Raw genomic sequence first — 26,955 nt, 5'->3', positions numbered from 1 at the left:
ACTTAGAGAAGAAAATAGTACCAACCAAGACATGGATTTGATACTAAGGATGCAGCAAAAGTGCGCAGGGAACTGGGAAAGACTGTGTAACCTTAACTACAAAAAGTATATGGAGAGGCAGAATGCGGGAGGAGACAAACCAGGAAGGCTTTTGGCATGGCTAGATAAGAGTGAAACCGCCAGACCCCCGATTAGATCGATAACAAGGGAAGACGGGACAGTGGCGGATACCCAAGAGGGAATTAATCAGGAGTTTGCAAACTATTATGGGCGGCTATATGGGGATGATAGTGAAGATAATCGCGCGATGATAGCGGAAACACTGGAGGACATAGGATTGCCGCAGATCAGTGCTGAGGAAAGAGAGGAGATGGACGCACCGATTACTTTAGAGGAGTTAGAAGAGATGGTAAGACAGTTGCCAACTAGTAAGACCCCGGGGGCTGATGGACTACCGAGCGAATTTTATAAAATATTTAAAGATGAGGTGCTCCCCCCGTTTTTAGATTTGCTGAATGAGGCGTATGAGCTAGGCAGACTGCCAGGGTCACTCCGAGAAGCGATTATAATACCACTTCCCGAACCCAACAAGCCAGGGCATAGCTGCAGCTCTTATAGACCCCTGTCGATGTTGAATCAAGATAGTAAAATTCTGACTGCTGTTTTGGAAAACAGATTAAGGAAAGTCATAGGCAAACTGATACACCCTGACCAGACGGGCTAAGTCCCAAATAGGAACATATCCAATAATCTTAGAAGGCTCCATAGAGTCATTGAATATGGAAACGAAAGCGAGGACAAACTGACAATTGTATCGTTGGATGCAATAAAGGCCTTCGACTCGGTCAAATGGCCATGGTTGCTGACGTCCCTGGCTGGCTATGGGATGGGTCCGGGATATCTAAAGTGGGCAAAAATGTTATATAGTGAACCGCTGGCCAGAGTTAAAACAGGGTCAGTGGTATCGGCAAGATGGCAGCTCCGTAGGGGAACCAGGCAAGGTTGCCCATGGTCCCCTATGGTCTATATATTGTCTCTGGTCCCCTAGCTATCTACTTAAGCAACAATATGACATGAAAGGCATCCCTGTGGGAGGTGAACGACACCTGATATCACTATATGCAGATGACATACTACTGTATTTGCAATATCCTGAGGAAAACCTCCAAAATGTCTTGGAGGTGATGGGAAGATATGCAGGAATGTCCGGTATAGCGGTGAACCCTCAGAAGTCTAGCATGTTCCCGTTGGGTGGATATAAAGGGATCCCCCTGGAACAATTACCAGTGTAGCAAGTGCCATGGGCAGCCACCACATTTCGCTATCTGGGAATAGATATATATCACGCTGTGGAAGAAGAACATAAGCATAATACAGAAGTAGCCATCACGAAAATTGAGAATTGTATGCAGTTCTGGGTAAAGCTGCCCTTAGCAATGATGGGACGTAGTGCAATGTTAAAGATGGTGGTCTTGCCCAGGCTCCTGCACTACTTCAGGAATAACCCGTATTTGATACCAAAGAAGTTCTTTAACAGACTGGCCAGCATGTGCAGGGACTTACTGTGGCAGGGTACAAGGAACAGATTGGCCCTCTGGAAGCTGCAGAACTTTTATGAGAAGGGGGGTATAAAGCTGCCTAATTATGAAGTTTATTATGTTGCAGGTCAGCTGCAATATGTGGCCAAATGGCTCTCAGAGGAGGTGACCTCCGAAACCAGGCTGTTCAGGCAGGACTGTACCCCATTCTATCTGAAGGAGATCATGTGGTTGCCCCAGGCAGTAATAAATGGGCGCCCAAAGATGATGGTACTAGGATGGAAGATGTGGCGAAGGGCGTGTCAACTGATGGGGAACCCATGGCTGTGCTCCCCTCAGGTACCACTGGTTGCATTGGCAGGGGGAGAAAAGCAACTGAGAATGATAATTAGAAACCATTGGGAGCCGGCTGCTATAGCGACAATGGGGGATATTTGGCAGGAGGGGACCATAACGGATTTTGAGGAGTTGGAGGCAGAAACTGGGTTACAAACTGGCCAGTATATCACGTACCACAGACTGGTGCGGAAGATTAAGAGTACGTGGTCCGAACTGGTGCCTGAGGAAGAACCAAATGCTGCCATAGACATAATATATGACATAGCAGGGGGGGACACGAGATATCCAGAATATACAAGATGATGATGGCCAAGGTGGGAAAGGAGGTGGTGCAATTGAGACTAGAATGGGAGTAGGAAGTAGGAACCCCGATGGAGGATGGGATGTGTGAACGTGTCCAAGGGTATCACAAGAAGGTGTCGAGGAACGCAAGACTTAAGCAGATGCAGTTATACATCACGCGTAGGGCGCATCTGACACCCCAGAGGATAGCCAAGTTCAAGAATGCAGGACGACAGGCATGCCCGAAGTGTGACGAGGAGAACGCGGGCATGGTGCATATGTTTTGGACATGCCCGGTTGTCGAGCGCTTCTGAGGCGAGGTTGCACGCAAACTAGCAGAAAAAGGCATCAAGATCGTGGTGGACACTGTGTGGGCCTGCCTGTTAGGGGGGTTCCCTAGGCCACAGAAACTTAGGCATGTAAGCAAACTGAAAGATCTGACATATGCGCTTGCAAAGAGGCGAATTGCTATGGGGTGGAAGACGTGTCACAAAAAATGATTGGAAATATGGCGGGAAGAGCTGCAGAAATGGGCGGAAGCGGAAACCATGGTATGGCTAGAAGCTAGCAGTGCTGGGGGGTGGAGGAGGAAACTGAGACCCTGATGGCCTGGAAACTACTGATAGCAGAACTATTTGGGTCAATGCACGACCCGGTGGATCCCACAGAAAGGAATACCCCATCACAAGATGTAGAAATTGAACATTAGTGAAGGAAGGCTCGTAATGGTGGGTAAAGGGAGGCAGTGAACAAGATTTACAATGTATAACCGAAATGTTATTGTACACACTGCAAGTTTGGTTTGTATTGTTTGTTTAAATATTCAATAAAAAAAATAAAAAAAAAATAAAAAAAGATGAGAAGGAAACGAAAGGAAGAACAAAGAAGGTATTAAGAGCAGGTAAAAGAGAGAGAGAGAGAAATAATAGGGAGAAGAAGAAGTGGGAGGAAATAGAAACACAAAGATTGATAGAAAGAAGGTTACAAAGAAGAAGTGAACAGGGAGAGGGGGATGAGAAGACGGGAATAGAGTAGAGGACCAAATAGATCACATTGTTAATAGATGTGTAATACCAGTTGAAGAACGAGAACGATGGGAGGAAGAGAGAAGGTCACAACAGCTGTGCATGGAGCTGTACAAGATACCTAAAGTACCAACATGGGCTGATGAGCATGAGGCAGAAGGCATAGTCATAGGGAAAAGGATTGGTGAAGGAACAAGTTACTTACCTGTAACTGTTGTCCTCCAGCATGGGTCTGGTATGGATTCACACGCTCATGAATATTCCCTGTCGTCAGGCTGGGAATCCTCGGTAAAAGAAAAAAACAGTTAAACTTTAGTTTATAAACTGTCTTTCTTCTATAAACCAATCACTGAGCTCTGGGTCATACTGCCCCCAGCCAATGACTGCCCCCTCCCTAAGCCCCTCCTCTGGCAGCCAACTTCAGATTTGGTAGCACGTAAAGTGGCAGTAAGACCAAGAAGAACCGCAGAGGGGGCAGGAGGGAGGGTTCGCATGTGAATCCATGACAGACCCATGCTAGAGAACAATAGTTACAAGTAAGTAACTTGTTCCTTCTCCAGCATGGGGTCTGGAATGGATTCACATGCTCATGAATAAAGAATACATAGCAGTACATACATACACAACCACGGGCAGTGGCAAGGCTCAACAGAAGCAATTACTCTTACCTCGATACCAGGCTCACCTTCAAGCAAACAGGTTGCCTAGCACTGCTTGGCCGACTCTGGACTCCTCTCTGGAATCCCTGTCGATGCAGTAGAATTTTGTGAGGGTGTGCGGCGACCTCCACGTAGCAGCCCTGCAGATGTCCAGCAGGGGCACACCAGACAGGAACGCCGTTGTAGCAGCGATCGCTCTGGTAGAATGGGCTATCAGACGGCCAGGCAGCGGTCAGTTTGCCAACCAGTGACAATGAGTGATGCAGCCGGAGAGCCACCTGGAAATGGAATACTTGGACAAAGCCTTCCATGGTTCACAGGACCAAAGTTCACAAGAAGCTGGGAAGTCATCCGGAAACTCTTCGTGCGGGCCTTGATGGACGCCTCCTAGGCAGAGGCGGTATCGGCGGGTCCCGTGATGGCGCTATCGGGGGGTTGGAGGGCTTTTAGCGCCATGGCCGTTTTGGGAGTTCATTGGGGGGTATATGGAGTGCATTGGGGGGTATGGGGAGTTCATTGGGGGGTTTTGGGAGTTCATTGGGGGGTATGGGGATTTCATTGGAGGGTATGGGGAGTTCATTGGTGGGTATGGGGATTTCATTGGGGGGTATGGGGAGTTTTGGTGTTGGGGGGTAGCACATTTCTGTAGTTGTTATTAATAAACCCCTTGTGTGAAAAATCATTCAATGCCTGGACATTGTTCATTTCGTGTGTATCCATTTAATTCATGACAGTGCACAGTGCCCAACTCCCCACATTCCCTGTGTGCATGTCCACATGGACCCAGTATACAATGTGTCACTGACACATATCTATCAACGTCCCTGTGGGTCGGAAGTATTTGTCAATCAGTGATTGGCGTACTGCACGGCCATCTTGTGCATCACGTACTGGCAGGGGTGCTGCTTCTCCTCTGTCTTCATCCTCATCATCCACACTCAGTGCATGCAACAGGCCAAAGCTCTGCTCAATCACAACACGGGTACGGGTATGAACCCGATTGTACTCTTCTTCATGGCTGTTCCGCGGGTTCCGCACAGGGGTAAGTAGGCACGGCTTCAAGGGATATCCTCCATCACCTGCAAGCGAATACAAATAGGTCTATGTGAGTCACTCTGAGCTGCCACCTTCAGAGATTCACAGCGATGGCCGCAGCTATTTGCTGTCGACATGCACATGTCCCTGTCGGTATGCACAAATATTAATTAGATGCATTCTATACTGCAATATGGTGTGGTTGTCTGGATGGCGTTCCACAGATGATGCAGGGTGAATTCTTGCATGCTGATGCGGATGTACTGTGGTTGCAGGCCGATGTTTTGCCTCACAATTTTGCTGTGTATACTACACTGTGCATGGTCACACTAGCCACATTGGCACAGTTGCAATCATGTTTAGTCATGCATTGCTTGACATACCCGTGGTGGCCAGGTTGTGCGTCTTACATGTTGTCATTGATATACGGCATTGGTCCAATGTGTGCCACTGATGTGTCATGTTCGGGTTGGGAGGTTCAGGTCAGGTGTGTTTAGCTCTGCGTGCATTCTCCACTCACTGACCATTCCCACCCAGGTGGTGTATGCACCCCCCATTCCCACCCACGTGGAGTATGCATCCCCTCCCATTCCCACCCAAGTGGAGTATGCAGTCCCCCCATTCCCACCCAGGTGGAGTATGCATCCCCCCCCACCATTCCCACCCAGGTGGACTATGCATCCCAACACATCACAACCCCGATGCACTGCCATGGGCCAGTCAGGCAACTCACCAAGCAGCCAGGCACGTCGTCCAGCATGTCGCTCCATGTGACGGGGTAGCGTGGAGCTACGCAGCACCATGGCATCATGTGTCGATCCGGGATATCGGGCGCAGCAATGTGTGATGATCTTGCTGGAGTCACATACCATCTGCACATTGATGGAGTGGTATTGCTTGCGATTGCGGTACACCGCCTCTACGGCATGGGGGACTACCAATTCTACATGGGTGCAGTCGAGGGCACCAACACAATTGGGCATGCCTGCCAGTGCATGGAAGCCTACTTTGGTGTCGGCTATCTCCTGGCCAGTCTGTGGTAGGGATATGTGGGTGCCAGCGTGCTTCAGGAGGGCATCCAGCACTTGGGTCAGCATGCGTGAAAATAGCAGTTGTGAAATGCCATGCAGCTGGCCCACTGTGTGCTGGTAGGTGCCTGTGGCCAGGAAGTGGAGCACAGACACCACCTTTAGTAGCGGGGGGATGGCCTTGCGTATTTCTATGAGGCTGACGATGTCGTTGTGTATCATGTCCACTATGGTGGTGATGGTGTCCCGGTCCAACCGGTACAGGGTGTGGATCTGCTCAGGGGTTAGATTGAATGGACTGGGTCTGATGCGAGGGATTGGTGGCTGCCTACGAGGTACTACTGGCTGCACTGGTGGTAATTGCTGGCACTGTCTCAACCTCCTTCTCCTCCTGCGTCTCCTCTGTGCTGCCTGTTGCTGTGGCTGTAGTTGTTGTTGTAGTTGCTGTTGTTGCTGAAGTTGTAGCGGTATAGGCATGTCCTCCAGCCCCATGATTGCAACAGCTGGTGGTATAATATTGGTGTAGGAAGGGGTGTGGTGTGTGGGTGTACTCCTTTTATACTGGGTCAGGCTCCATTGACTCCACCTGTGGTGGTTGTGTGCACCTGTGGCAGTTGCCTTGATTGCAGGTTCCTGTTTACCGGTGGTCCGCGATGCCTGTATGGCCGCCATTGTGCGCGCCCTAATTACCGCCTTCGGGATGCCGGTAATTGCATCCCCGTGTCAGTTGTGATGTCCTCCTATTACCGGCATCCCGATATTTACTCCGCGAAGGGGCGCGTGTACGCGCGTGTGCCGGTATGAAGGGGCACGGTATGGGTAGTGGCGGTATTGGCAGGTTGTCGGGTCGTAATGCCCCGGACCCGTTAACGATGCCGGTATTACCATTCCACCTTCCTTTTTTCATTACCTCCATTCTCGTAATGAGGCCCATGACCCTCTAAAACAGGTATGTCTTGGATTTAATTACAGCAATGGAAGGAAGCGTTTGTGCAAAGATCAGACCTTCTTGCTGCATATACCTACCTGACCATTATGGAGAGAATTGAACATTGACAGAAACTATAACTCTGTTATCGACTCTACATACGAAAATGGTGGAAGAAGTAGATGAAAATGGAGAGGATGAAGATTGCTTTTCATACCTGTTCTCATGAGTTTCAACCTGGCTAGCGAATGCATTCAAGATACTGATATCAGTACTAGTGTTAGTATTGCTGGGATTCTGTCTCCTGAGAACAATCATAGGACAATGCAAGAAGACAGCAAAGAAAGCTGTTGGAATGAAGATAATGATTAATGTGAATGATGTGGCTGACGAGCACACACAAACCGAGACCAAACCGAGGACCTAGAGTGTAGATGAACACAAGGAATACAGGTGACCTGAGGGGGGGTGACAAAGATATGGATTCCGAAGAAACTACAATGTGAAGAAAAAGTGAAGAAAATTGAGGAGGTGGTCGAGGACTCGACCAGAGGAGGGAATGTAGGGAGGCAGATGTACACATCATTTATGGAGCCCACCCCTTCACCTCCGCCATATTGGAACAACAACAAGAAGGTACTGTGCTTGACACCTGGTATCATCCCGATACCACATCACAGGTATGAGAGACGCTATGCGCTCAGACAACCATATCGAATGTGCCCTCGTACTGATGCGGTAGACATGAGCCTGCAGGCACCACTGGATATAGAAGAACTATAAGTGAAGTCAGGAAGATATAAAGTGATGCCACTAAAGAGAAAAGATACGTGGACGCACTGAACTCGATGCATGGACATCTAAAGAATGAAGATGTGATTAAAGTGATGAAGTAAACATATATGCGAATATGAAGATAACCATATACCCTAAGAAGATAAGTGACAAGAGATGTAATAAATGTATATATGCAGAAACGCAACGTAGATGAGACATATAGAAGCATGCTAAAGTAGGAAATAAAATGTGAGCAGAGCAGCCATACTAAGAAAGTGGACGTCGATATTGTATAATAATAGGCAAGAAGCCCCAAAAAGGAAAACTAAGGCTGTAATGCTGACAGGCACTGGAATCCAAATTTGTGCAAGAACAAAGGGCATTTACTTGTCTCAGAATCAAAGATGCCGCAGCAAGAGCAACTGCAAGGCTTGAAAGGAGTCGGAGAGGATAAGCTATGTACGCAGGACATATTTCTCTTAGATTAAGTAAAGGAGTGGACAATTGTGAGTGCCAAATATTGTTCAAATAAAGATGCAGAAGGCACATGCAGAATGGAGCAACCAGGTCTCAAGAGGCCAAGGAGAGTAATAGCACCCAATGTAATTGAATCAAATAATATTAAATAGAAGGGCAAAATGGACAAAATCATTGTCTCCTCACACGTGATTCAGGACTGCAAAACAAGGCCTATTCATAAGGCTTCAGATGAAGATAGCAATGTACCTTCACTTCCTTTAAAGTTCAGAGGAAGAGAACAGTCAGCGAGGTCAACTCCAAAGAAGAGCCTTGGTTTAGGGCCTAACTGATGAGAGATGGTAGGCTAATTAGCTAAGAAAGGCAGTTGTCTGACGTTGTTCCCTTGCACCTGGGTTTTATTGCTTACGTGCAGCTAACGAGACGAATGTCCAAGGTTGGCAAGAGAATGCCAACCAATCAGGAGGGCCTATGTAATGGTGGACCATACATTGTTGCACGGGCCTATCCGCTGCATGTATTACATTATTATCTGTATTTTAGGTAGTTAGTGGTGGTTCAAGGCATGCCAAAAAGAAAAGAGACATCCAATAATGATACTAACACTTATACAAAACACATGTATATGTTTCCCTTAACCAATCCCTCCACCCAGTAGGTTTTTACTGTTAGCCATGTAGGATGACGTCATAGCTGACGTATGTTGAGGTATACAACCTTTTGTGGAACCGAAATGTGTGAGCTACAATCTGCTTATTCACCAGGTTTACCTACTTTATTGAACTGATAATAAAGTAGTATTTTGCCATATTCCTTGAGTCTGTCCAGTTATTTGGGCCTGAGATCATTTATTGTGGTAATCCCATTTGTCACTTGGAATGTCACTTGAAACGCTCCATGTGCTATTGAACATTAACTTGGGATGTGTGCATGAGATTTTTAGAACATGCTAAAGCATGCATCATCTCCCTTCCAAAAGGGCTCCAGAAAATATTAGATTTTCAGGCTGCTGTGACATGGGGGATTGACTTAGAACACAAACATTTTGGTGGCGATGTGTACATGGTGTTTTTGAGTTTTGTACATACACGTCCCAAAATGGTTTCATTGTTGTCAGTGCATGACTCCACAAAATGTTATTTTTTGGATAGGTTTCAAATCCCTGCCAAAAATATGTTGTTTGGAGCAGGACCACATTTTAGGGGCAGGTCTGCTCAGGAGCTTGGTTGAGGCAGAACTTAACCCAGGAGGTTAATGATAAAGAAGCAAGACTTTGCTTGAGGATGGGGGCTTATAATACGAGTGGTGGGGAAACTTGAGTTGGTAAAAAGCTCCATCTTGCCCTTACATGGCTAATATCTTAGAGCATGGGGATTTTCTGGCAAAGTCGCTCCTATTCTGACCTCTTCACTGATTTGGGCACATTCCAAAACATTGAGACGCTTGCCGCCTTTCCAGAGACCACTCGTAAGAGGATGGTATGTTTGTTATGTGGTTCTTGGTCTAATGGGGCTTTTTGATGTTGATGTGTTCTGTGTACTACAAACATATTTATGCTGTTTTGGAATTTCCATGGCTTTAGCAACCAGGGACTCTTTCTGCTATGTGTAAGGAATCATAAATTGAAGTGGTAAATATTTTCTAATCAATAAATGGCACATTTCATGACTGTACCTGGGTTTGATAATTGTTTTTCAAGAAGATCTATGCACTGTTAGGAAGCCTGTGACAGTTTGTTAGGTGGCATGACACTTCTGTCCAATGCGCTTTGATACACATTTACGGTGGCCTTCACTTATTGTATAGTAACATTTGCCTCTTGTTTTTTGATAGGAACCATATTATTTTCAGCATCTTGCCCCACTGGCCATAGTAATAAGGAGGCTTCAAAGCTGTTGCTCTGGATTTACTGCAAGATAGCAAGGCTGAGATGCAGATTTACCTGCGACAGGTTTCTGCTTTTGTTATTACCAACCTGCCTCCATGAAGGCAATCAGGCATCTGCAGGTGCTGAAGGTGACTGAAAATCGTATCTCTTTACATCTGAAGCTTTGCTTTAGCCAACATCAGTGTGAGTGATGTGCTGGTGTGAAGGCTCCACAATAGAATAGGTGTGAAGAACTGAACCTCAAGGAAGAAATCAATGTAACCATATGCAAAGTACCTGTACCAGAGTTTGGTCATGCCAACTTGTGCTAAACTCTTGGCAATGCTGTAATAGAGCAAGTATGCTGTACCGAACACAGATTTATTCACAAACAAAGATGGGATAAAAACTCGGATCACTGAACCAATAAACTGCAGATCCAAATACGTTATATATGCTATAATATGTGTTTGCAACCTAATATATATTGGCAGCACCATTCGGGAGCTAAGAATCAGAATTCGTGAACATATCTCTGCAATTGGAAGTCAAGACAAGAACCTCCCGTTGTCCCATCATTGGCAAAACCAACATCAATTACAGAACAAAAAAGACATTAGATTTGTGGGCCTTAAAAGGATTAAAATGGGCAAACGGAGGGTGACCAAGAATAACGGCTGCGTCAGGAAGAAGCCAAACTTATTTGCCGTTTCAAAACTGTGGAACAAGGTCTGAATTCAGACAGTGAAATGGTGCATTTTCTATGAAGACAGCAAGCTTAATATGTTCAGGGTTGCATGTTTACTATGGTCAAAAATGTACACGTCAACTTTTGTATTATGTTCTTGAGGTATACTTGATTTATTAATTCCAAGGATTCTCAATAAGGATGCAGACAGATTAATGCTGATGCAACAACTAAATGACGCTGAAACTGTCATAAACAAAACCAAAAGAAACTAGCTTTGAAAAATAAAATATGCTTTCTATAAAAATTAAAAATACAAATTAAGAGGAAATTAGGTCAGGAAATGGTTTAATGTAGAGATCAGCAATTGACACAACAAGGAAAAAGATCACAATGAAATTAGTGGGCTAAGAAAAAATGTAGAGAGAAAAAGTAAAAAGGTTAATAAATACTTATTTACTGGGGGAAGTGACTACCACTACCATAATCCTTCACTCCATGTTTGGGTTTGGGCTGTGAGGTCCATTTCCAATAACATTAGGAAAATTACACGGATGCTAAAGATAGTTTGCATTGGTGAGATCGAAAAGGGTGGAGCGTAATTACAAAATAATTATAACTAAGAAAATAATGAAAGGACCTTTAAGGATATCTGGTGTGTAATCAAATAAGAAATAGGTTTGTTTATCAATAATGCACGGGTCACGAACAGCTAGAGGGAAGAAGGGGCAAAGATGATCTGACAAACAGAAGGACAGGGAAAAGCATCCCAAAATATGGCCGCCGCTATGGCTTTCAGTATGGAAAGAGACGTAGGACTTAGACACGGAGAGAACATAATAATAGTTAGCGATTCCAAGATGGCCGCGTAGGGAGGTGGACGTCGCACCCCGAGCTCCCGATCTGCTGACAGTTTTTCGTCTGCCCGTCCCACTCATGGCCCTCCCTGGCGTTTTGGGTAGGCAGCGGGGGCTCACAGCAGCGGTGCAGCGTCATATTTCCTGAAGACACTGCTCCGGCGTGCAGACAGCGACGAGCTGCAGGCGGCAGCCCGGCGGCCGCGGTTGAGCCCTCGCCCGGCGGTTGGTGGAGGCAGAGAGTCCCGCCGGAGCCCGAGGTGAGGAGGGCGGGCTCCCGCGGTGGGTCGACGATTACTTGAAGGCCCCCCCGGGGCTCCGACGGGGACGGGACGTGGACGACCCGCTCAACTCCCGGCTCGAGCACTGCCCGTGAGGGGGAACAAACTCCCTGGCCCCTGGAACACCCGAGAACAGCACACAGAACGAACTCCCCGGCCCCTGGAACATTTGAGAACAGCGCACAGGGGTGACCACGGGGGGTGGGAGAAACCCCCCTCCCCAGTAGGGCTTTGGTTGAAGGAGCGGCGGTAGTGCTGGGGCCCCGCATCATATATAGCAAAGGGTTGTGTGGCCTCTGACATTGGCGCAGGCCCCTGGAGGCTGGGGGAGCCAAGTGGAGGAACAAAGATACGTAGCCCCCTGGGGGGGGCCCCGGAGTAGGACATTGGGCTCCGGCTGGGGCGCTGAATTCTTGCACCGGGATCAGCCACGTGATCGGGCCTTAGCTGAGGCTGGGATTTGCGCGGCTCAGCGCATCAGGGCCTGTTCTGCAGAGGCATTCCCTCTTGGAGAAGCCCCGGAGGTGGATCGGAGACCAGGGGTACTGACCATGCCTGAGTCCTGGGTAGTCCCACTGGTCCCTGGGATAGGGCCCTGGTGTCCCAGACTTCTGCTAGACACCTCTAGCCCGAACTGCGATGTCCAGAAGCAAGGGGAAAGAGAACCCACCCCAGGGAAAAGGCCCTAGGAAACCAACGGAGGGCCCCCTCACGAAAATCTGGCTAAAAGACCAGGAGATGTAATTTGCCCAGGAAACAGCCAAAACCACAGAGGAGAATGGATCTCTGGTCTCCCACGAGGACCGAGACAGACCGGTCTCTATGGCTATGCTATCGCAATTCATGGGAGAGTTGGTGGAGAAGATCATAGCGGCGGGCCAGCTACAGATGGACAAGCTCCGGGATGACCTGACGGAAGGCCTTAGGGAAATAAAAAGAGACATTAATAAAGTTGAAGAGAGGGTGGACATTAATGAGCGCGCCATCCAAGAACTGACCGAGGATGCAAGGAAAGTGGACAATCTCCTGGAAACTCTGGCGACAGCCACTCAGAACCTGGAGTTACAAGCTGAGGATCTGGAGAACAGGTCTAGGAGGGCGAATATTAGGGTCAAATCCCTCCCAGAGAACATCACAGACCAGGAGTTGTCCCCAACTTTGAAGGAGATTTTTTTGGCGATTTGCTAGACTCTGGTGCAGACACGGACATGCAATTCGACAGAGTCCACCGGGTGGGTCCACGCAATCCGGAGCCAGGTTCTCGTCCAAGGGATGTGCTAGTGGTGTTCCACAATTATGCGCTAAAGGAGAAGATTTTGGAAAAAGCGAGAAGGGCCACACGCATCACCCACAATGGTCATGAAATAGCTCTGTACCAAGACCTGGCGCGGATTACGTTAATTAAAAGGAGACGGATGGGCCCGGTCCTGTCCTTTCTACGCTCGCAGCAAATTCGGTACAGATGGGCCCACCCGTTTGGTCTGTCCTTCCCCTGGCAAGGATCCCTCCATAAAATTACGACCTGTGACCAGGGTCTGGCCTTGCTGGGTCTGGAGGAGCGGTCGCTGTCCCCCTCGGCGCCGCCGGAGACACAGCCTACTGGGTGCAGACCTTGGGAATGGTCCACCACTAAACCCAAGAGAGGAAAGAAAAAACCCAGGGACCTGGACCCCAGGAGAGACACTAGCATCGGTACAGCGAAGGGTCCGTCGGGTGAGGCGAGTCCCCCCGTGGGCACGTAGGCCGCTGGAAAGCTCTGCGGCCACCAAGATTGAGTCTGGGGAGGGCATCAGTTTAAGCCTTTCCGTTACAGTGGGCGGGCAGCATAATTGAGGTGCATGAGCATCAGGGGGGGGAGCGGGTACTTGGAATGGGATTGGGTTATCCCGCTTAGGAAGTTTTCGGGTGTGTTATTGAGTCCGGTTCTCGCGAAATGGTCACGAGGGGGGCTTGGTGCCAGCCGGACTCGCCTGGTTTGGGGGGGGGGAGATGGTGGACCCAGGAGTCTGGAATTGGGAGCCCGGCTTGCGCCCTATGGTGGAACAGCTCTTTCGTGTGGTAAACGATGCTGCGCTTTGGGGCCCCGGCGGGTCGGCAAGACTTTGCCAAACTTGCGATAGGGCTAGCGCCGACTTTTTGAAGTGCCTGTCACTAAATGTGAATGGCCTCAATTCCCAGGTTAAGAGGATGAAGGTGGAGAGGTTTCTTAGACGCGAACAGCCCCATGTATTGGCCCTTCAGGAGATCCATGTGCACACTAGGGACACCCATAGGATTACATTTCGGGGCTACTCACGATTATTCCAGGCCACACAACCACACAAGAAGGGGGGGGGGTATTAATTGCCCTGAGGGATGGGCTGGACCTCACCATCAGCGCCATGCAAAAGGACAACCACAGAAGATATTTAGCACTAATTCTCGAGGGAAAGGGGGACACTTTCACGATAATGACCCTATATGCTCCCAACCAGGCCCAGGATGCCTTCATACAAAATATTCTCGTCCGCCTTGGGAAATTTGCCAGGGCTAATATTCTCCTGCTGGGAGACTTTAATCTAGCGTGGGATCCATCTCCTAGGAAGCGCAGGCGGGACCATCGGGAGACCTGGTACGCAAAATGCGTGAATTGGCCCTGGTCGATGTTTGGCGGGAACTCTATGGGGATGCGGTGGGTTTCACCTTCTACTCGCATGCACACAGATCGCATTCGAGGATAGATTATGTCTGGATATCGAAACCATTGATGGGAAGAGCTCTGGTGCTCGAGATAGGGGCGATAGCCCTCGGAGACCATGCCCCACTCACCACTTACGCTCTCTACTCCGAAAAGGCCCTGCAGGTATTTGGAAATGGAGGTATCCAGTATCGCTGTTCAGGGATCCCATCCTGGTCAAGGAGGTGGAGGAGCAGGTAGCAGAGTATACCAGTCATAATAAATGGGAGGACACAACCCCCCAGATTTGGTGGGATGCCCTTAAAGCTACGATCAGGGGTAGGATTATAGCCATAAAGGCCAGAACGGGAGCTGAGATTAGAGGAGCAACAACTTGAACTCAGACTTAAAGAAGTGATGTCTCGTATGGGGAATAAACAGTCGGCAGCAGTTAGGAGGGAAGTTAGAGCAGTGAGGGGTCAGCTTAACTTGCTACAGACCAAGGCTGCCGAACGCACACTCCTCAGGCTGCGTCAAAAGGTTTATATTAAGGGGAACAAGGCTGATCGTCTACTAGCTAGAAAGCTACGGAAGGAATCAGGAGATACAACAATCCTAAAAATAAAAGGGGAGGGAGGAACCATTCTTACTAGGAATTCAGATATTGAGGGGGAATTCTGTAAATTCTACACGGCCCTCTATATTTCGGATGATTCATCATGCGCGGAACAGGAGACATACCTCCGCTTAGCGGGGTGACGTCAGATCTCGAGGGAGGAAAGGCAGGCGCTGGAGGTTGAGATCACCATGGATGAAGTTTGCCGAGTTATTAACAACATGCCCTCCAATAAAGCACCGGGGTCTGATGGGTTTATGTCTGAATTCTACAAAACACATAAAGAGGTCCTGATCTCCATTCTCACTAAATTGTTCAATTCTATTGGCTCCACAGGGCATCTCCCCGATTCTATGAATGAAGCTAAAGTCATAATTATCCACAAAAAGGGCAACGGTCTGACTGATTTTGCTTCCAATCGCCCCATCGCGCTGATTAACGTTGACGCTAAAATCCACACCAAGATCCTGGCAAATCGCCTTGAAGCGATCCTCCCCAAACTAATTCACTGGGACCAGGCGGGTTTTATAAAGGGCAGGCAAACCTCAGATAATGTCAGGCGATTGGCTCATTTAGTGGAAAAGGCCCAGAAAAAGAATCTATCGGCCCTTCTCTTGGCGATTGATGCCGAGAAGGCTTTTGATCGCGTGGAGTGGGGGTTCTTGTTTGAGGCTATGGGTAAAATGGGATTTGGCCCAGGCTTTCTGAAGCAGGTAAAGGCAAATTATCGTAACCCTGTTATAAATGGCCAAATCTCGCCGCCGGTACATATAGAAAGGGGGACTAAGCAGGGCTGCCCATTGTCCCCGCTCCTATACGCTCTCCCCCTGGAACCATTTCTGCAAACGGTGAGATCAACTGCAGACATAGAGGGAGTCCCGTTTGGAGACCAGAGCCATAAGATCGCAGCCTTTGCGGACGACATGATTTTCACACTGACCCACCCGATCACCTCCTTGTTAGCTGTGACCAGAGAACTAGATAGGTTCGGCCAGGTAGCAGGTTTAAAAATCAATACCCACAAATCAGAGGCTCTCCCTCTCACCTTGTCGCCCAGCGGGGTCCAAGACCTTAAGACAGCATATAGCTTTAGATGGGTAGAGAACTCGCTAAAGTACCTTGGCATTCGTTTGACCAAGACCCTCGGTGATTTATACACTGTAAATTATCCCCCGCTCTTTCAGAAGGTGAAAACGAAACTGGTGGATTGGGGCCCCTTAGAGATCTCGTGGTTGGGCAGAATTAACGCCCTGAAGATGGCGATCCTTCCTCTCCTGTTGTATCATTTTGCGGCCCTCCCAGTGCGCATCCCGCCGTCCTTCTTTAGAGCCCTACAAAAGATAATAAGCCGCTTCATTTGGAAGCGAGGGCGGCCGAGGGTGGCGGAGTCCCTTATGAAGACTCTGGCGTCCCGTGGGGGTGTTGGGGAACCGGACTTTAGGGTATACTACCTTGCAGCTCAGCTTAGGGTCATAAGAGACTGGCAGAAGGACAATAGAGGGAAGGTGTGGAGGTCCATGGATAGGGCGGTGGTGGGAGGGGACCTGGAAGGGGTTCTGTGGATGCCAAGGCAAGACAGACCGATCAGAATGTACTGCAGCGATATCACGTCCACCATAGGGGACGCCTGGGACAAAGCTGTTAAAAGGGCACATATCACTACATTCCCCTCCCCGTACACACCCATACACGACAATCCGCAATTTACCCCAGCGGTCGTAGGAGACCCTTCATTTGACGCCTGGTTTCAGGGGGGTTGCCGCATGATCCGGGATATGTTGGCGGATGGGGAGGTTAAACAATTTGAGCAGTGCAAGAAAGACTTTGGTGTGGGGGAGTTGCAGAGGTTCTCGTATCTCCAGATTAGGCACTGGATCTCTCATCCATCGATCATTCAAGCGGGCACAAGACCCCTCACTCAGTTTGAAAAGTATCTTGACACTGACACGGGTGATAAAGGGGTGGTGTCGTCCATATACAAACTCATAAAGCGAGATGGACCCCTGAAGTCCAGGTCACACATGCTCAAATGGGCGCAAGATGTAGGGGGGGACCTAGAGGAGCAGGAGTGGATTCAGTTGTGGTCGCAGATTCCAAAGCTTACAAGATCTCTTCAGCTTTGGGAGAGCTGGCTGAAACTGATGTTGAGGTGGCACCTGACCCGATGCAGACTAAATAAAATGTCCCCTGAGGTATCTGATCTCTGCTGGAGGGAATGCGGGGCAACAGGCTCCTGGGCTCATATGTGGTGGAAATGCCCCAAAATTGATCCCTTTTGGTCACTAGTCCAGCGGGCCGTCACCCAGGTGCTGAATTTAGAACTCGGGGCTAATAGAGGGAGGGACTTGTTGGGTCTTAATGGAATGCTCTCTTCTCTGTCTACGAGGGCGGACCGCAAACTTTATGTGGTAATGATGTTGGCGGCAGCTTTGGTTCTTGCCCGGAAGTGGAAATCGAAAGACCCACCACAGGAATACGAATGGGTGGCGAAGCTGTGGTCGTTGCTGGCATTGGAATGGCTCACTTATAGGATTCAGGGGCTGCACATGAAGTTTGTGTCAAATTGGTCCAACTTGCTTACTTATCTAAAGGCAGGAGCCCGCCGGGCCTGGTGTCCCAAGGCTATGGAACTATTGGGAATAATTTGACCTCAGGATGAATCGGACCTGTAATGCCTCGAGAGGGCCAGCGTAGTTACTTATTTCAAAACCACCTGTCATAAAACTTTGCTCTCTTGCCTGCCCAACCGAGGCGAACAAGTATTCATTTTCGTTTCTTTTCATTGTTGATGAAGGGCTTCCACTCGTACTCTAGGGTCCGGGGGAAGGGGGAGGGGTTAGGGAGGGGAGAGAAGGTTGGGGGAAAGTGGGGTTTTGCGTTCCTGTTTGTGTGTTATATTTGAAACCCTTAATAAAAATGTATTGGAAAAAAAATAATAGTTAGCGAGCCGTGGGGAAGAAGGAACCCGACGCTTGAAGCTGGAGCATTAGAATTTACAGGTAAGCCCTAAAAGTGGGTGGGAAGACCACCTTTACTCACCAGGCACATTTCAAATTGTGCTACCTTAGTATTTTCGATAAGGAAATGGAAACAGAGGGGAAATGTAAAGAGACGCTAAAACGTTAAGCATGCGGGACACTAACGGGAAAGTAACGGTTTTGAACAAGTAATATTCAGCTCTTGTTTAGTCTTTAGGCAATTTACCAATGAACTGTGAACAGCATTAGGGCAGCATTTAAGATAGTAACGCAATCACGGGGGGTGCATTAACAAGCAAGACCTGGCCGTGATGTGTCAATGCAACACGCTTAGCGCAAACGGCTTAATATTAAAAAGGGTACATGGCATTGAGCAAAAGTTTTTGGAATTTAATTTAGGTTCAATTCAACCAGGAAAGGCATACGTTAATATATATGCATCCATGCTTTCGTGTGCAGGTGGGATTGAACCCAGGAACATTAAGCTACTCGATAAGACGAAAAATGTACTTACCAGTGGGGAACAGCAGCATCACAAAAAATGGTAAGAGGTGACACACTTAATAATGTGGTAAACAAAAAAGCGGTATCCATGACAATTAATGATAATACTGCCCAAGCAGTATGGAGATCACATCTAATATAAGTAGTAAGTGAATCACAATCCCCTTCCCTCCACCTTAGCTCTGCATTACCGGCACACACTTCAGTCTGGTTCACAAAGATATGCACGAGGTGTAATGTGTTGTTGTAACAAGATTTCAGGTAACACTCTGTATTTGGTTACGACACTAGGAAAGTCACATATATTACTGTGTGTTAAATAACCAAGAAGGTATTTCGAGACATTAATTTTATTTGAGTTTTTGCAATTTCTTTTTTTTCTTTTCTTGTATATAAATGTAAATAGCCCGGATTTGAAAAAGGCGCAGGTTATACGCCAAAACACGTGTCATCCAAGAGGGGCTGAAAACAGAAACTAAAGAATTAAAGGTTCCACTTCAAACACAACGGCTTTTTTGAATTTGTCATTTCATCTATCTTGGCGCTAACAAGTGTAGGCACAAGCATACTTTTTCTTACATTTCTCAGACGGAGTAGAGGAACTCAGTGTCTCCGTGGTGGCCTACACTCAAGCGACAAACAAATAATGAAATATAAAAGAACCAAACCAATACACAAGGAAGGAACGTAACCATAAGGAGCAAAAACAAATAGGTCACGTAGGTACATGTACAAGATATCTCTACAAAAAAGTTCCTCAAGGTCATAGATGAGATGCAGATTTACCTGCCACAGGTTTCTGCTTTTGTTATTACCAACCTGCCTCCATGAAGGCAATCAGGCATCTGCAGGTGCTGAAGGTGACTGAAAATCGTATCTCTTTACATCTGAAGCTTTGCTTTAGCCAACATCAGTGTGAGTGATGTGCTGGTGTGAAGGCTGCACAATAGAATAGGCGTGAAGAACTGAACCTCAAGGAGGAAATCAATGTAACTATATGCAAAGTACCTGTACCAGAGTTTTGTCATGCCAACTTCTGCTACTTGTGCTAAACTCTTGGCAATGCTGTAATAGAGATTGCCTACATGCAGGTTTGTCGGTCTGTTTGAAGAACAGAGATAGTCATGGACCATATGGAGCTTGTCATGATCTCTGCTTCCAAAAGGTCAGGGTTTTCCCAACTCCCTTGGAAGCAGATCCATAACCCAGGTTCCGAGTGCCAACCAGTCCCAATTGGGACCTTTTGGACCCAGTCCTGGCGCCAGTGGCACCAGGCTCATAAATATGCCCAGTCCCAGCGCTGGAAGCGCCGGGCTCATAATGCTTGGGTGGACTTACCTTCAGCAGACCATGCTGCTTACTTGCCTGCCAGTTGAGCCTCTGATCCTCTTCTGTTTGGAACTACTTTTCCTGTTGGGTGGGGCTGGAGCCACTCCCTAGATTCAGAACACTGGAACTCTTCTGGAAGGCAGGAACTCTTTTCTTACCAGGAACTCTTTTCTTACTTAGGCGTGGCTGTGGAAGGAGACACCTAAGCACTACAGGAGGCTATTTAAACCACACCCGGTGGATGAATCTTGCTTTGCGGTATTCTGCAACCTCTGCAGCAGAACGCTCATCGTGTCTTCTGCATCCGGTCCTGGGCCTAAGGAAAAAGGCTTACCATCCTGAATCCAGTCTTCAGCAACACCTATAAAGACAAGAAAGAACAGGTTAGCATTCCGGCATCTGAAAGGCAAAGGCTTACCATCCTGAATCCAGTCTTCAGCAACACCTATAAAGACAAGAAAGAACAGGTTAGCATTCCGGTATCTGAAAGGCAAGTTTACCAACTCTTCGCACGCTCCGGAGGCCTTCGGCGCTGCATCCCGCATCTGAAAGACAAAACAAGGTGCGTTTAAAGACATTGGGGAACTTTAATACTCACGTGTCATTACTCCTTTCCACATCTAATCCAGTGGGTATTCCGGCACCCTGCAGCCGCTCCGAACTCGTACCTGCAAAATAAAAAGACAGTTAGAGCGCATAGTGAAGCAGGCAACAAGCGCTTACTTACGTGCTTCCAGGCGCTTTTATTCATCACACGGGCTCCATCTTCAACTCACTTCAGCCCGTCATCCGCCATCGCCGGAACCCTGCAAAACAAGAGACATCATTACTAAAGACTTTAAAGACATTTGAATGACTCGAAACTTACCGTTCGTGCAGTAAACGACGGACAGCAGTCCTCTGAAGTCAAGAGGCCTGCGCTACCTATCCAGTGAAGAAACTGGTTACAGCACCCTGCCCCGAGGCAGATGGAGAGCTCGGCATTCACTTACCTAAGGTGAGAGCGTTAACCTTTGGGGGTCTACAGGAGAGGAGAAGAGGAAAGAGATAGGGACACCCCAATAACCCCAGTTCATTAACCCCATATTTTCTATCTGCAGACATCTTACTCTACACGTCAGGCATACAGTGCACAGAGGTCCAGCCCAAAGAGCCAACCGGGTGCTACACATCACCTTTGAAGATACGGTAGTCGCCCAGTCAAGACCGGCGCCTCTGCGAGAATCAGGTGAGCGTTACAGAACGCAAAGCCTACCGCAAAACTCTTGCCCAGGCGCTATGGAAACCTCGGATACTGACCCCCTAGCCCGGTTACTTGGGGAACTAAGGGCAGAAGTGCATGCAGCTCGTCAGGAAACGAATGCTCTAAGAAGGGAACTAATTATTTCCAAGGAGAGAACAGACAATCTTGCTAGACAAGTGCTACAGTCACAAGCCGGACAGACCCCGTTACCCGCATCAGGGGCAAATCTTCCTTCAACATCCTCTATGAATCCAGTGCAGATCAACCTACCTGGGAATGTACCTCTGGCTCCGCCCGAACGATTTTCTGGTGACCCAAAGAGGTTTGCAGTATTTATCAATCAGTGCCGGTTGCACTTCTTATGCCGGCCAGCAGCCTTTCCAACTGATCAAGCAAAAGTAGCTTTTGTACTTTCGTACCTTAGTGGCAATGCGGCAGACTGGTCGATCCCTCGAGTTAATCAAGATGATCCGGTTCTCCATGATTTTCAAGCCTTTCAGCTTAGTATGGAAAAACTGTTCGCAAGACATTCACAGGGGCAGGCCTTGGACAATGAGCTTCTTTCGTTGCAACAGGGTAATCAAGACCTTTTGGCTTATATTGCATCTTTCAATAGACTAATAGTGGAAACTCAATGGCCTGAGGACAAAAGGATTACGCTGTTTTATAGAGGTCTACGTGGAGAGCTCAAAGACGTTTTAGCCCAAGTAGTGAATCCCCCACAAGACTGTTCGGATTATATAGACTTGGTCGTTCAAATAGATCACAGGCTGCAGAACAGGAAGGCCGATCGTTCCAAGTTTGATGCTCGAGTATTTTCCAAACCGCCAACTCCTTCCAAAGGAGTAGACTCCGGGGAACCCATGCAAATAGGGGGTCTGAAAGGTCCTCTAACACAAAGGGAGCGGGAAAGGAGGAAACAGTTGCAATTATGCCTATATTGCGGAAACTCAGGGCACTTTCTTCGAGACTGTCCGGTGAAACCTGCCAAGAAGGCAGTAGGAGCTGCAGTTACCAAAGTTACAAACTCTGAGCAGGGAAACGACCTCGCTCGACAAGAATAGAGGTCCTCTTGCCGAGCGTGAAAACCAGTTCCGTGACCTCGCATTTCGTGATACCTATGGTCCTCATTAGCCCTGATAATCCGGATCGATTACATGCAATTGAAGCTTACGTCGACAGCGGTGCCATCGGCAATTATGTGGATCATGAAATGGTTTTGAGGATGAATCTAACTCTTTGTCCCAAGGCTGTAAAGGACGTCATTACTACGGTGGATGGGACGGAGATAGCCTCCGGGCCAGTAACGCATACCACTCAAGAGGTGACGCTAGTAAGTCAAGATGGACACCATGAGAAGATCGTGTTCGATGTGATCAAGGCCCCTCAGTTTCAGATTATTCTAGGAATACCTTGGTTAGAGAAACACAATCCTCTGATCGATTGGCGAGCAAGAACGGTCCAGTTTCCAGAATGTGTCTCTACTTGTCACCCTCCACCTGGTGTTGCACTGGCCGCAATTTCTTCAGAGACTCCCCAGTTACCTCCCGAATACCTAGAATACCAAGATGTTTTCCGGAAGGATCAGGCTAACTCTCTACCTTCTCATAGGTCTTATGACTGCCAGATAGACCTGATACCTGGATCTACTCCTCCTTGTAGTAGAATTTATGCCCTCACCGAGCCCGAGAACCTTCACCTTCGACAATACCTGGATCAATACCTGGCAAATGGGTTTATTCGTCTTTCCAAGTCCCCTGCTTCTTCAGCTTTGTTCTTCGTTCCAAAAAAGGAAGGAGACCTTAGAACTTGTATCGATTATCGCTCCCTGAACCAGATCACCGTTAAGAATAGATATCCGTTACCTTTGATCCCTGAACTCCTGGACCAAGTCAGAAAAGCATGCATATATACAAAGCTGGATCTTAGAGGAGCTTACCACTTGGTACGAGTAAAAGAGGGCGATGAATGGAAGACGGCCTTCCGCACCAAGTATGGGCTATTTGAATATCAGGTCATGCCCTTCGGACTTTGCAATGCCCCGGCCGCCTTTCAATATTTTATGAACGATGTTCTCAGAGAGCTCATAGATGTATGTGTTGTTGTTTACATTGACGACATCCTCGTTTATTCTTCATCGGAATCTGAACATCGGAAACACGTGAAAATGGTCCTCGAAAGATTGCGTCAACACAAACTTTTCGCTAAGTTGGAAAAATGTGTTTTCAACGTGACTGAAGTTGAATTCTTGGGATTCATATTATCACCTGGCGGAGTGCGTATGGATTCAAAGAAGGTCGATGCAGTTCTCAAATGGCCATCACCATCCTCCGTAAAAGGTGTGCAAAGCATGTTAGGCTTCGCTAACTTTTACCGCAGGTTTATCCCCGAATTCTCTCGAATAGTCCAGCCCATCACTGCCTTGTTAAAGAAAAACAAACGTTTTGAATGGTCTACCGAGGCGGAACAAGCTTTCCAGGATTTGAAGACTAAATTTATCTCTGCACCAATCTTAAAACACCCTCGCCCCGAACTCCCCTACATCATGGAAACTGATGCTTCAAGCCTTGCCATGGGGCAGTTCTATCACAAAAGGACCCGGTAACCAATCAGTTGCATCCCGTGGCATTTTGGTCCCGCAAATTCTCGCCTCCTGAAATCAATTACACGATTACTGACAAGGAACTTCTGGCTATCAAGTCTGCCTTTAAGGCTTGGCGGCATTATCTGCTGGGGGCCCGACACACCGTTACTGTGATTACGGATCACCGAAACCTGCAATATATGAAGACCGCAAAAGCCCAATCCTCTAGACAACTCCGTTGGGCATTATTCTTTGCCGAGTTTGACTTCATAATTACCTATCGACCTGGTACAAAGAACGGTAAAGCCGATGCCCTTTCTCGGATGGGAGTGGAAGAACACTTGGTCAACCCTAAACCTGTACCAATCATTCCCGAACAAAGAATTCTGGGTGTAATCGCCACAGAATCCATAGAGGAAGTTAAGGATAAAGCCAGGCAACTTGTAACTCCAGCAGACATACAGAATTGGCATCTGCAGGGAAAGGACTTTGCAGTAAAGGACAACTTATTGTATTTCCAAGAACGATTATACCTACCCAGCACAGATTTACAGAAAAAAGTAATCTCTTGTTATCACGACTCTTTAATGGAAGGTCATCCCGGTATAGCCAAGACCTCAGAAAAGATCAAGCGCTACTTCTGGTGGCCGTCTTGGAAAAAAGATATCAGAGACTTTATAATGTCCTGTGGAGTATGCGCCCAAAACAAGAGTCAAAAGGAAAGACCAGCAGGCCTCTTACGCCCTATTGACATCCCACCTCGCCCTTGGCATACGCTTTCTATGGACTTCATCACCGATCTACCTCCATGCTCCGGATACAATACGATTCTAGTAATCGTGGACTTATTCTCCAAGATGGCGCATTTCATTCCGCTCAAAGGCTTGCCAACAGCAGCAACTCTGGCCCGAGAATTTCTCGAAAACATCGTCCGACTGCACGGTTTTCCTTCGGTTCTAATTTCGGATCGAGGTAGTCAATTTATTTCTCATTTTTGGCGAAGTTGCTGTCGGTCGGCTCAAATTGATGTGAGACTATCGACCAGTCACCACCCTCAGACCGACGGACAAACCGAGAGGACCAATCAAACTCTGGAACAGTATTTACGCTGCATGCTGCAACAAACTGAAAAAACTTGGAAAGATATCCTTTGGATAGCCGAGTATGCCTACAATAACTCTGTCCATTCGGGAACTGGGAAAACCCCGTTTTTTCTTTTGTACGGCAGTCACCCTCGAACCTCGGAGTTGGATCCCCTCCAAGATCTTGAAACACCAGCAGTAGACTACCTGCATTCTACAATCACCCAAGCCTTTAAGGAAGCTGTTTCTCACCTTCAAAGGGCTAAAGAACAATACAAGAAAGGAGCAGATCAACATCGGAAGGAAGCCCCTCACTATCAAGTAGGGGATCAAGTCTGGTTATCCACCAAATATCTATCTCTAAAAGGGCCACGCACATTCAACCCAAGATACCTTGGTCCCTATTCCATCACTACCATAGTAAACCCAGTAGCGGTCAAGTTGGACTTGCCCCCGCACATGAAGATACATCCGGTCTTCCACGTCTCTCTATTAAAACCCGTGCAACCTCAAACCCGACTAACCAAATCTCCAAAACCTATCCTAGTGGATGGAGAACTCGAGTTTGAAGTCAAAAGCATTCTGGACTCCAAGATCTCCAAATCTAAACTATTCTACCTAATTGACTGGAAAGGCTACGGCCCCCAAGAGAGATCCTGGGAACCTGCTGAATATGTCCATGCTCCTCGCCTAATCAAAAGATTTCACCGAACATTTCCTGACAAGCCAAAACCCCCGGAGAAGCCCGGTTTGGGAGGGGCCTTGAGGGGGGGTACTGTCATGATCTCTGCTTCCAAAAGGTCAGGGTTTTCCCAACTCCCTTGGAAGCAGATCCATAACCCAGGTTCCGAGTGCCAACCAGTCCCAATTGGGACCTTTTGGACCCAGTCCTGGCGCCAGTGGCACCAGGCTCATAAATATGCCCAGTCCCAGCGCTGGAAGCGCCGGGCTCATAATGCTTGGGTGGACTTACCTTCAGCAGACCATGCTGCTTACTTGCCTGCCAGTTGAGCCTCTGATCCTCTTCTGTTTGGAACTACTTTTCCTGTTGGGTGGGGCTGGAGCCACTCCCTAGATTCAGAACACTGGAACTCTTCTGGAAGGCAGGAACTCTTTTCTTACCAGGAACTCTTTTCTTACTTAGGCGTGGCTGTGGAAGGAGACACCTAAGCACTACAGGAGGCTATTTAAACCACACCCGGTGGATGAATCTTGCTTTGCGTTATTCTGCAACCTCTGCAGCAGAACGCTCATCGTGTCTTCTGCATCCGGTCCTGGGCCTAAGGAAAAAGGCTTACCATCCTGAATCCAGTCTTCAGCAACACCTATAAAGACAAGAAAGAACAGGTTAGCATTCCGGCATCTGAAAGGCAAAGGCTTACCATCCTGAATCCAGTCTTCAGCAACACCTATAAAGACAAGAAAGAACAGGTTAGCATTCCGGCATCTGAAAGGCAAGTTTACCAACTCTTCGCACGCTCCGGAGGCCTTCGGCGCTGCATCCCGCATCTGAAAGACAAAACAAGGTGCGTTTAAAGACATTGGGGAACTTTAATACTCACGTGCCATTACTCCTTTCCACATCTAATCCAGTGGGTATTCCGGCACGCTGCAGCCGCTCCGAACTCGTACCTGCAAAATAAAAAGACAGTTAGAGCGCATAGTGAAGCAGGCAACAAGCGCTTACTTACGTGCTTCCAGGCGCTTCTATTCATCACACGGGCTCCATCTTCAACTCACTTCAGCCCGTCATCCGCCATCGCCGGAACCCTGCAAAACAAGAGACATCATTACTAAAGACTTTAAAGACATTTGAATGACTCGAAACTTACCGTTCGTGCAGTAAACGACGGACAGCAGTCCTCTGAAGTCAAGAGGCCTGCGCTACCTATCCAGTGAAGAAACTGGTTACAGCACCCTGCCCCGAGGCAGATGGAGAGCTCGGCATTCACTTACCTAAGGTGAGAGCGTTAACCTTTGGGGGTCTACAGGAGAGGAGAAGAGGAAAGAGATAGGGACACCCCAATAACCCCAGTTCATTAACCCCATATTTTCTATCTGCAGACATCTTACTCTACACGTCAGGCATACAGTGCACAGAGGTCCAGCCCAAAGAGCCAACCGGGTGCTACACATCACCTTTGAAGATACGGTAGTCGCCCAGTCAAGACCGGCGCCTCTG

General features: G+C 47.9%; 1 protein-coding gene across 9 annotated transcripts in view; it reads right to left on the bottom strand.

Moving 5' to 3' along the window:
* TKFC (triokinase and FMN cyclase) overlaps positions 1–26,955 on the bottom strand; it is a 1,395,923-nt gene that overhangs the window by 709,913 nt on the left and 659,055 nt on the right. The window lies entirely within an intron of this gene.

This window comes from Ambystoma mexicanum, chromosome 11, assembly GCF_040938575.1.
Source record: "Ambystoma mexicanum isolate Mex_15411 chromosome 11, UKY_AmexF1_1, whole genome shotgun sequence".
NCBI lineage: Eukaryota > Metazoa > Chordata > Amphibia > Caudata > Ambystomatidae > Ambystoma > Ambystoma mexicanum.
The sequence above is the reverse complement of the archived record's forward strand: the minus strand, read 5'-3'. Positions and strand labels throughout refer to the sequence as shown.